Source organism: Babylonia areolata, chromosome 9 (genome assembly GCF_041734735.1).
Source record: "Babylonia areolata isolate BAREFJ2019XMU chromosome 9, ASM4173473v1, whole genome shotgun sequence".
Lineage (NCBI taxonomy): Eukaryota > Metazoa > Mollusca > Gastropoda > Neogastropoda > Buccinidae > Babylonia > Babylonia areolata.
Window position 1 is genome coordinate 13,615,216 of NC_134884.1, and position 9,943 is coordinate 13,625,158.

Here is a 9,943-nt window from a genome sequence, read left to right on the forward strand (position 1 = left end):
CCCTTTCTTTCTTTTTGTGCTTTTGTTCCGAAAAGGGGGACCGCACACGTTGTTGGCAATCTCCTTCTCACCTTCCCTAAAACAAATGATGACGACAATGACGATAAAAACAGCATTTGTTTGAAATACCAAAAAATGTTGTCCTAGACGTTCATCCCTGACTCACGCTCAAGGCTTAGAAACATCAATGCATCACTGCCCTTCTCGCTCCCCTTCAATGGCTCCCCATTCAAGCACAAATACAATACAAACTCTCAGTTCTCTGTCTCACTTTCTTCACTGATTCTTGAACTATCTTTTGGATCTACTTTCTGTTTTTTCACCATCCAGACAACTCCTTTCTTCACGTGACATGTGCACACTCTTGATTTCTAAAGATTCGCGCAAAAACTTACGATTAACGTTCATTTTCCTTTACTGCACACAAACAGTGGAATTCACTACCCCCACACTTTCGTCACATCCCAACACCTGCATTCATTAGAGCACTCAAAACATATCTTTTCAAACGGTTTTATTCCAGTAAAGCCTTTTCCATCAACATATGTCTGCTTTGATCTGATTGCTGGATGTTCTCTTCATTTTGATTTTGTATGTATTTGTGTGTGTGTGTTTTGTGTAATGTTTGTGTTGTCTGGTTTCTTTGGTGTATATTTTGACTATGGTGAAATGTGATGTTTTTATCTTTTTGCTGTGATTTGGGCCTATGTGATGCGAGATTGATTTGTCTGTGTTGCTTTTTTTACATACTTTTATGTCACTTATTCTTAAGTTTGTATATTTCATTGTAAAGGACAGTAAGCCACATCTGAGTAGGGGTGCTGCGCTATATGTCTTCATTTATTATTATTATTGTTATTGTTATCATTATAATCATCATTATGTGGCCGCCAAGTGCCATGCTGTACACGGGACCTCGGTTTATCGTCTCATCCGAATGAACTAGACGCCTAGTTCGATTTTCCAGTCAAACCTGGAGAAAGGGCGAGAGCGGGAATCGAACCCAGACCCTCACGGACACTGTATTGGCAGACATCGAAGGTTCTGAACATCCTGGAGCCGATGATGGGTTATCAGCAGATGCGAGTCCTATAGTCCTTCAGCCAACCCCTCAAATCAAGGGGGTCGGTACCACTTATAGTGGCAAGTGTTATCATATATTTTTGGAATCGTCTATGTCCCTAGATGTCAGAAAATCATGATATTGTTGTGAACGTGGCAGCTTCCTGCCGCTTATCACGTGATTTCTAACCCCACCCTACCGCGTCGAGAACGCGCACCGTGATCAAGTTCTGTTCTCCCAGATCCTAAACCATTGAAGATAGAAAAAACCATTATTGACAAAAAAAAGATGTATAATAGCATACTAAACAAATTTTGTTCTTATAAGTATATCAAATTATTATTTGTTCGTGAAATGTAGTGGCGTTTTGAGGATCTCATGTCATACAAAATTCGGCATGTCCTCTTTTGTCAAAGCTAAATCGTTAGATATAGGAAGACACTTTATGAAGCAAAACGAAGCGCATGGGACTTGTGAACAACTTTTATTCTCATAAAACTATCAAAATGTTGATCGTTTTGGAAAAGTAATCACTTTTGTGAGTGTCATCAAAGATTACGCAACACGACAAAATTCTCAGTTTGTGTTCTGCTCTGCCTAAATGGTTGCAAAGAAAAAAGTACTTACTAAAGAAGAAGATGTAGAACAGCACGCAAAAAACTTTTGTTCTTATACATTTATCAAAATATTATTTCGTTCATGACCATGGGCACACATGCAAACTGGGGGAGGGACAAAACAGATCAAGGTTTAGAGACAATACTTGAAGCGCTAAATCTATTAAAGGGAAATCAAACAGCAACCTTTATTTTTATCATTTGATATGTGAAATTATCGCACAATCTTATGATATAGGGATTAACATGAAGAAAGTAAAATCTATATTTTTCCTGTGTTTGTGTCTGTTTCAGACGGCGTCAGAGGGCAGTACTGACCACCAGAAGTAGTTCTGATTGATAAGAATCCAGTACCATCATGGCAGAAACTCCGCCTGAAGGAAGACCCGCATTAAAGTCTTCAACTGACTAGTAATCATCCACCAACAGACTTACAAATGTGATGAAAATGAGTCTCTGATTTCTCCAAATTTATTCCCATCATGGGAAACTTTCCTTGAAGCGGCTATAATAGGAAGCATGCACCTGAGCTGGATGCTGCCAAGACGGTAGTTGGTATGGAAGTACCAAAAAATGAATACCACAGGTGCTGCAGAACTGTCTTCACTATGAAACATACTTTGAACAGCCTGAAAAGAAAAGCAGATGAACCAGTTCAACCACGTGAGGAAGCTTCACAAACAAAGCGGCAAAGTCAAGGACAATCTTCTGCTTCAAGGGTTTTTCCAAAACAATGTATATTTTTTGAAAAGTCTTCGAAGCATTTGAAAAAACCCAACACAAGTTAATACAGGCAAAAGAACTTCGTGTGGATAAAACCCTACGTAACATTGCTGTGAAAAAATGTGACACCAAAATAATTGCAGTGACAAGCAGAGACGTGGTAGCAGCTGAGGCACAATACTGTAGGACATGCTACAGATTATGCATTAAAGAAACATATAAAAGAAACATGTAAAGACAGGTTGCCAACTCAGAAAGAGGCTGATGAGGAAATGCCAGATGACGAAGAAAGGACATATCAGAACGCAGAAGATGCATCGTATGCCTTGCTTTTCAAGCACATCAAAGAAGAACTAATGGCACAGCCAGACGTTATTCCTCTAGTGTCTCTTACTGAGAAGTTGAAGATGTTCATGTCAGTGAATGGTATCAAAGACGTCAAAGATTCCACAACTAGACGCATCCATAGAAAGCTTGAGATTAGATTTGGTGAGGAGCTGATTATGTTTCCAGATGAAAATGAAAAGATTTTAGAGATGCCAGTCACTCTCAGTCCCCACGAACTTGGCCGAATGTATCAGGTGCTTAAAATACAGCTGGCCTTGTGGAAATCAGACAGCTCATCAATTGACAAAGTGTTGGATAAAGCATCCCTGCATCTTTGACAAGCAGTGAAAAATTCACAGAACAAGTCACCATGGCCCATCAACCCCTCAGATTTGGACACAATGGAATCTGTTGGACCCGCTGATCTGAAACGCTTCCTTCTGGCACTCATTACTGATGATCCAAACAACGAGAACCCATTAACCAGGAATCGAATCCTTATCGACTCGTTTAACCAAGTGATTGTGTTTGCTGTAAGTAATGGGCAACAGAAGACTCCTGAACACATCATTTTGTCATATGGTGTGAAAAGTCATACTTGAAAATTGGAGCTGATCAGAACGTTGAACAGGCTAGGGCATGCAGTATTGTATGAACAGCTTGAAGAGAACGACACAGCACTCTGTCTACAAAAGAGAGCAGATTCTAACAACAAGATAATGATTCTTCCCAGGAGCAATGTCACGTAGGGTTTTATCCACACAAAGTTCTTTTGCCTATATTAACTGTTCTCTTGTGTTGGATTTTTTCAAATACTTTGAAGACTTTAAAAAAAAATGCATTGTTTTGGAAAAACCCTTGAAGTTGAAGATGGTCCTTGACTTTGCTGCTTTGTCTGTGAAGCTTCCTCACGTGGTTGAAGTGGTTCCTCTGCTTTTCTTTGCAGGCTATTCAAAGTATGTTTCATAGCGAAGACAGTTCTGCAGTACCTGTGGTATTCTTTTTTTGGTACTTACATACCAACTACCGTCTTGGCAGCATCCAGCTCAGGTGCATGCTTCCTATTATAGCCGCTTCAAGGAAAGTTTCCCATGATGGGAATAAATTTGGAGAAATCAGAGACTCATTTTCATCACATTTGTAAGTCTGTTGGTGGATGATCACTGGTCAGTTGAAGACTTTAATGCGGGTCTTCCTTCAAGCGGAGTTTCTGCCATGATGGTACTGGATTCTTATCAATCAGAACTACTTCTGGTGGTCAGTACTGCCCTCTGACGCCGTCTGAAACAGACACAAACACAGGAAAAATATAGATTTTACTTTCTTTACTTTAATACCTATATCATAAGATTGTGCGATAATTTCACATATCAAATGATAAAAACAAAGGTTGCTGTTTGATTTACCTGTAATAGATTTAGCTCTTCAAGTATTGTCTCTAAATCTGGATCTGTTTTGCCCCTCCCCCAGTTTGCATGTGTGCCCATGATCAAAATGCAATATCTTTTAGTTTGACTTTCATCTATTTCTGCTCAAATTTTCTTTAGTGTGTTATTCTACATCTGGTTGTTTAGCAGTTACCTGTATATTTACATCTACAACCATTTAGGCAGAGCATTACACCAGCTTGGACAAACTGATCATTTTGTCGTGTTGCATAATTTTTGATGAAACTCACAAAAGCCATAATTTTTCCGAAACGATTAAGATTTTTATAGTGTTATGAGAATAAACGTTGTTCACAAGTCCATTGCGCTTCGTTTTGCTTCTAAATATGTCTTCCTATATCTTACTAGGTAGCCTTTACAAAAGACGAGGTGCTGCATTTTGTGTGAATTTTGTCATGAAATCCTCAAAACGGCACTACATTTCATGAACGAAATAATATTTTGATAAATGTATAAGAACAAAAGTTTTTTTCGTGTTATTCTACATCTTCTTCTTTAGTAAGTACTTTTTTCTTTGCAACCATTTAGGCAGAGCAGAACACAAACTGAGAATTTTGTCGTGTTGCGTAATCTTTGATGACACTCACAAAAGTGATTACTTTTCCAAAACGATCAACATTTTGATAGTTTTATGAGAATAAAAGTTGTTCACAGGTCCCATGCGCTTCGTTTTGCTTCATAAAGTGTTTTCCTATATCTAATGATTTAGCTTTGACAAAAGAGGACATGCCGAATTTTGTATGACATGAGATCCTCAAAACGCCACTATATTTCACGAACAAATAATAATTTGATATACTTATAAGAACAAAAGTTGTTTTGCATGCTATTATGCATCTTTTTTTGTTCAATAATGGTTTTTCTATCTTCAATGGTTTAGGCTCTGCGAGAACAGAACTTGATCATGGTGCGCATTCTCGACGCGGTAGGGTGGGGTTATAAATCACGTGATAAGAGGCAGAAGGCTGCCACGTTCACAACATTATCATGATTTTCTGACATCTAGAGACATAGACGATTCCAAAAATATATGATAACACTTGCCACTATGAGTGGTACCGATTAACCTGCTGGCTGATGGACTACTAGAGGCAGTGATGGGTCATGCACAGAGGAAGGTCTAGGGTTGCCCATGCTGTTTTCAAGAAGTTTTTCAAGTTCTTCATTCGCGGGCGAGATTCTACTAAGAAAGTCATCTGGTAACTATGACCTTAGGCCAAAGCAAGGCATGTTGCCAGTAAGTGCTTCATGGTAATTTCTTCATGGTAGCTGCTGTTCATGGTCCACTGAACAAAACGGGCAACATAACTCCTCTGGACAGAACTGTTATCTCGCATCCATGCCATAAGCTTTTTCATGTCACCATTACTTCGTTCCACAGACCTTGACTCTGGGGGATGTCTTGGGTGCCCATTGACTAAAACAAGGTCAGTCCACAATGAAGCACGTTCATGGATAACTATGGCTGTAAATTCTCTACCAATATCCAACTGAAGTATCTGCGGTGCATCTTTAGTTAAGAAAATAAGAAGTCCATGGGCGACCTCAGCTGCTGTTTTTGACTAAAGGGGGCGAATGATATGCAACTTGGTCAGGTACTCCATGTAATGTAGAATGAAACGATAACTCCCGTTCCTCATTGTCTGCATGTCTACTAAATCCACTTGTCCATGCTCATCATTCACAGACAGTGGTTTGACAATCACTCCTGCAGTTGTCTCCTGCCTGCGACACGTTTCTACACAACGCTCACAACGAAGGATGTGCAGTGATACCAAAGATCTAGGAATGTCCTAGATAAATCCTGCAATAAAGAGAAGTTTGCAGTTGTCGAAAATACATCCGTATTGAGCAACAGCGATGCGAAAACTATTTTAAAACTCATACATGACATAGCCCATTTCATGAAATGGGCAGTTTTATACATTGGGTGTTGTATATGCATAAACATCTCTCTCTCTCTCTCTCTCTCTCTCTCTCTCTCTCTCTCTCTCTCCTCTACACACACACACACACACACACACACACACACACACACACACACAACACACATTCCTAACGTATTTGAGTGATTTTCAATTCATGTGTGCTACTTTTTATGTGTTGTTCCCCCCTCCCCCTCAATATTACCAGAAATCCCTGTACACTTGGTAAGAAAAGACTATTCTATTATTTTCTTTCCACAGCAAAGTGAAGGTTGGGTATTGAATGGGGTTGAGGTGAACAGAACAGGCCTTTCCATCTTACCCAATGTGGACACCGAACACCCCCAGTTCACTGACTGTGTCCGATAAAACCAGCGGTGTCAATCCCATGATCAGTAATTCTTTTTTGGCCAAGGGGAACAACCTCTCCATCAGAATAAAGGCCTCTCGCCTCCTGAGTGGTCCCCCTTCTCTCCAGCATGCTCTTCATCTCTTCCCCAAAGAGATTATTGCCTGTAACGAGGACACACACACACACACACACACACACGCACGCACGCACGCACGCACGCACGCAAGCACGCACACACTTTCAAATAATATAAGAAAACGGATCAAGGGCACCATACACACTGATCACTCACGTGCATGTAGGTCTGCATGAACAGCTGACGAGACGATCGGATATAAAAATAAATAAATCATGCAATAAAAAAGAAGAAGCCATCACCACAGCGTGTGTATATGAGTGTGTGGTCGCGCGCTTATGTGCTTATTTGTGTGTATTTTATATGCCAAGGTATAGCAGGCATGACCACGCATATACTTCAACGAAGTTTGTGTTCCACTTGTTTTTTGTATGTGGATATCATAAAAGTACCCTAATTACGCCGAACATACAGACTTATACTCACTGCAACACATAAATGGTATGCTGAGATTTCACAGCAACTGAAATTTAACTGAAGACTAAAAGAATAATATGTACTATACACCGTAGCATTGTCAATGGACATGAATGTACCTGCAACGCAGTGTCACTTTCTGGATTACTCTTACATGTACATCACTTCATAGCTTAAGCTGTCTCCTGAGCGAAATACAACAGTGAATAGTTAACTGGAATCACATGTCCTAACTTCCCCGGCTCTTCTTTCTCCAGTGATGGCTGTAGCGTGTATGGATTAGCACGTGTTCGCTGACTTCCACTTCTTTTTCTGCGTTCTTGGGCTGCAAGCTGCCATGTTCACCCCTATGCGCAAGTGGACCTTTTTTCGTAAGACCCTTCATACCCCGCTGTGTTGCCACAGAGGCCTATGGTTCTCCAGGTGTGTATGCCTAGATGTATGTTTGTTCCTCTAAGCCACCAAACGTTGATATACATTGCGAGAGCGTTATATTTTGATCTTTTGCAAGCGAAGGGGTGTTCAGGCACTGGCATTTTTGCACATCTGTTGACCTGGGAGATCGGAAAAATATCCATCCTTAACCAAATAGGTACCGCGACAGAGAATTGAATCAAGGACCCTCTGATGAACCAAGGACCCTCCAATCGAAAGTCCTTTGCTTCAATCACTCGGCTGTTGCGCATGTCACTTAGCCTACCCTTCAGAAATCAAACCGAAACAATAATGTTAGACAAGGAACCAGGACATGCAATCATCAGAGCACTCACCTCCTCCCTCCCTCTGTGGCTTCAAGACGAACTTGTCCGGGGACTCGATGGCCATCTTCACTGCTTCATCACCTTCACAGCCCTGGACATAAAAGACGTTTAGAAGACATACATCTTCCTCTGCATGGCCCTAGAAGGCTAGATTCCACTTCTAGAGAGAAACATACGCGTACGCGCACGAACGCACACACAGAAAGACATACACAAACACACACACATAGACATGTGCGCGTACACACACACACACACACACACACACACACACACACACACACAAATGCACGCGCGAGGATACGTCACCAAGATGGCGGATACAGTCAACGGACAAGAAATCATCTGCTAATCTTTGTCAAAAACTACTGTGATGACGCGAACGACAAGATCACAGAGGAAACGATTCACTTCCTGTACCTCTGCGACTGCAGAAGAAGATATTCCTGAAGAAGATTATCCAGCACAAATGACAGCAGAAGAAGGCACATGAACTGAGTAGACGGAAGAGGCCACCAGTCCCACCGGCAAGCCCTCCGTTACCACCTCTGATGACACTATTGACAGCCAACCAGAAGAAATCAAGGATGATCACGACGAAATCTCCAGCTTGCACGATGAGGTTAGTAAATTAAGTTCCATAATTCTGACCTTATGCCAGCGCATCGCGTCAATGGAAGAAAATATGATAAACCAAGCGCGACTGATCGAAAGGGTGACAAAGCTAAAAGTGGTACTTTATAATACTGACACAACACATAATACCTACACTCAAACAGACCCCGTGTGCAATGCCACCTACGCACAAGAAGCCGGACGGACTCCCCCTAAACCACACCCGGCTGGAACAACAGCAGGGCCAACAGCAACCACATAAAAAGAAAGAAAGAAAAAAAAAACCCGCCAAACTGAGTTCACAGGCCTGATGTTCTCAAAGAAGAAATCACGTCATTGCAGAGAAAGTCAGCTTCAGTAACGTCTTTGACTTTTGACTTTGATGGTTTACGTTGCTGGTCGTGCTCGGCGACAAAAAGAGAAGAAGAAAAAAAACCCATTGCTCTTTTTCTAACTCTAAAATTGTAATGAGCAAGGTCCCTGGTGTAAGGAATAATGAACTGAGTGTAAAACAACTGTTAAATGCATTGTTCTGCAAAAAGATATTCGAACTGAGCCGTGTATCTTTTGTGTCAAATGAGCAGCTGAAAATGAACCATGTCAAGGACTGCATTCATTCCACTGAGAAGGGTTCTAGCATCCTGGCGGCAAACCTGAGGCGCCCCATGCGGTGGCTGTTCTGGACTAAGCCGATGAAAACAGCGAGAGCAGTACAGCAGCCGGAGGTCACAGCCTGGCACTGTGGCAGACCCTGTCATCCTCGTTTCTTTGGTGCCTCTGACAAATGGTGCAACATGTAACATGTTTGATGTGCTACAACGATGGTGCTGATATATATCTATATATATATATATATATATATATATATATATATATATATAAACTATAGCGATATTGAGCCAGTATTGGTCTTTTCTTCATCGTGAGATCTCAGTCGTAATTACTGTGTTGACTCAAGATTACTTTCTGTGTATCTCAGGTGTATTTTCCGGTGTTGTCTGAACTAACACATTATTATTGCTAGTTTCCTATTTCAATATTTGATTGTTGTTGGTGGACAGTGATTCTTGGGTTTCTCTTTTTTCTGTTATAACCTATTTAAATTTTTTGGTGGTCTCTCACACATTGTATGTTTTGTATTTGACCATCAGTATTGTTGTTTATTTCAAAGTATGGATTGTAAATGCAATTCCAAATTTTTACCTTTGAACTGCAGATCTATGTCTACGAACGTTCACGATCTGCAGCAAGATTTTGTATCGAATGAATATCATCTTCTTCTCCTTCAGTCTTCGAATGTGAAAAAGGACAATCTTCCCAGACTGAAGCAGTTCTGTTATCCACCAATAGTTCACCAAGGACAGCCCGGTGCCAAGGTCAGTACTGCAATTCATATTCGTATCGGTTTATAGTACTGTGAAAAACAGTCACCAGTACCAGTGTGCATGGAAAATATTGCATCGTATGCTGTAACTGTTAAGTTTTCAGATTAAAAAAACAGCAACTGCACTTCTGTTTACTTACCAAAATGGCCTAACACACACACACACACACACACA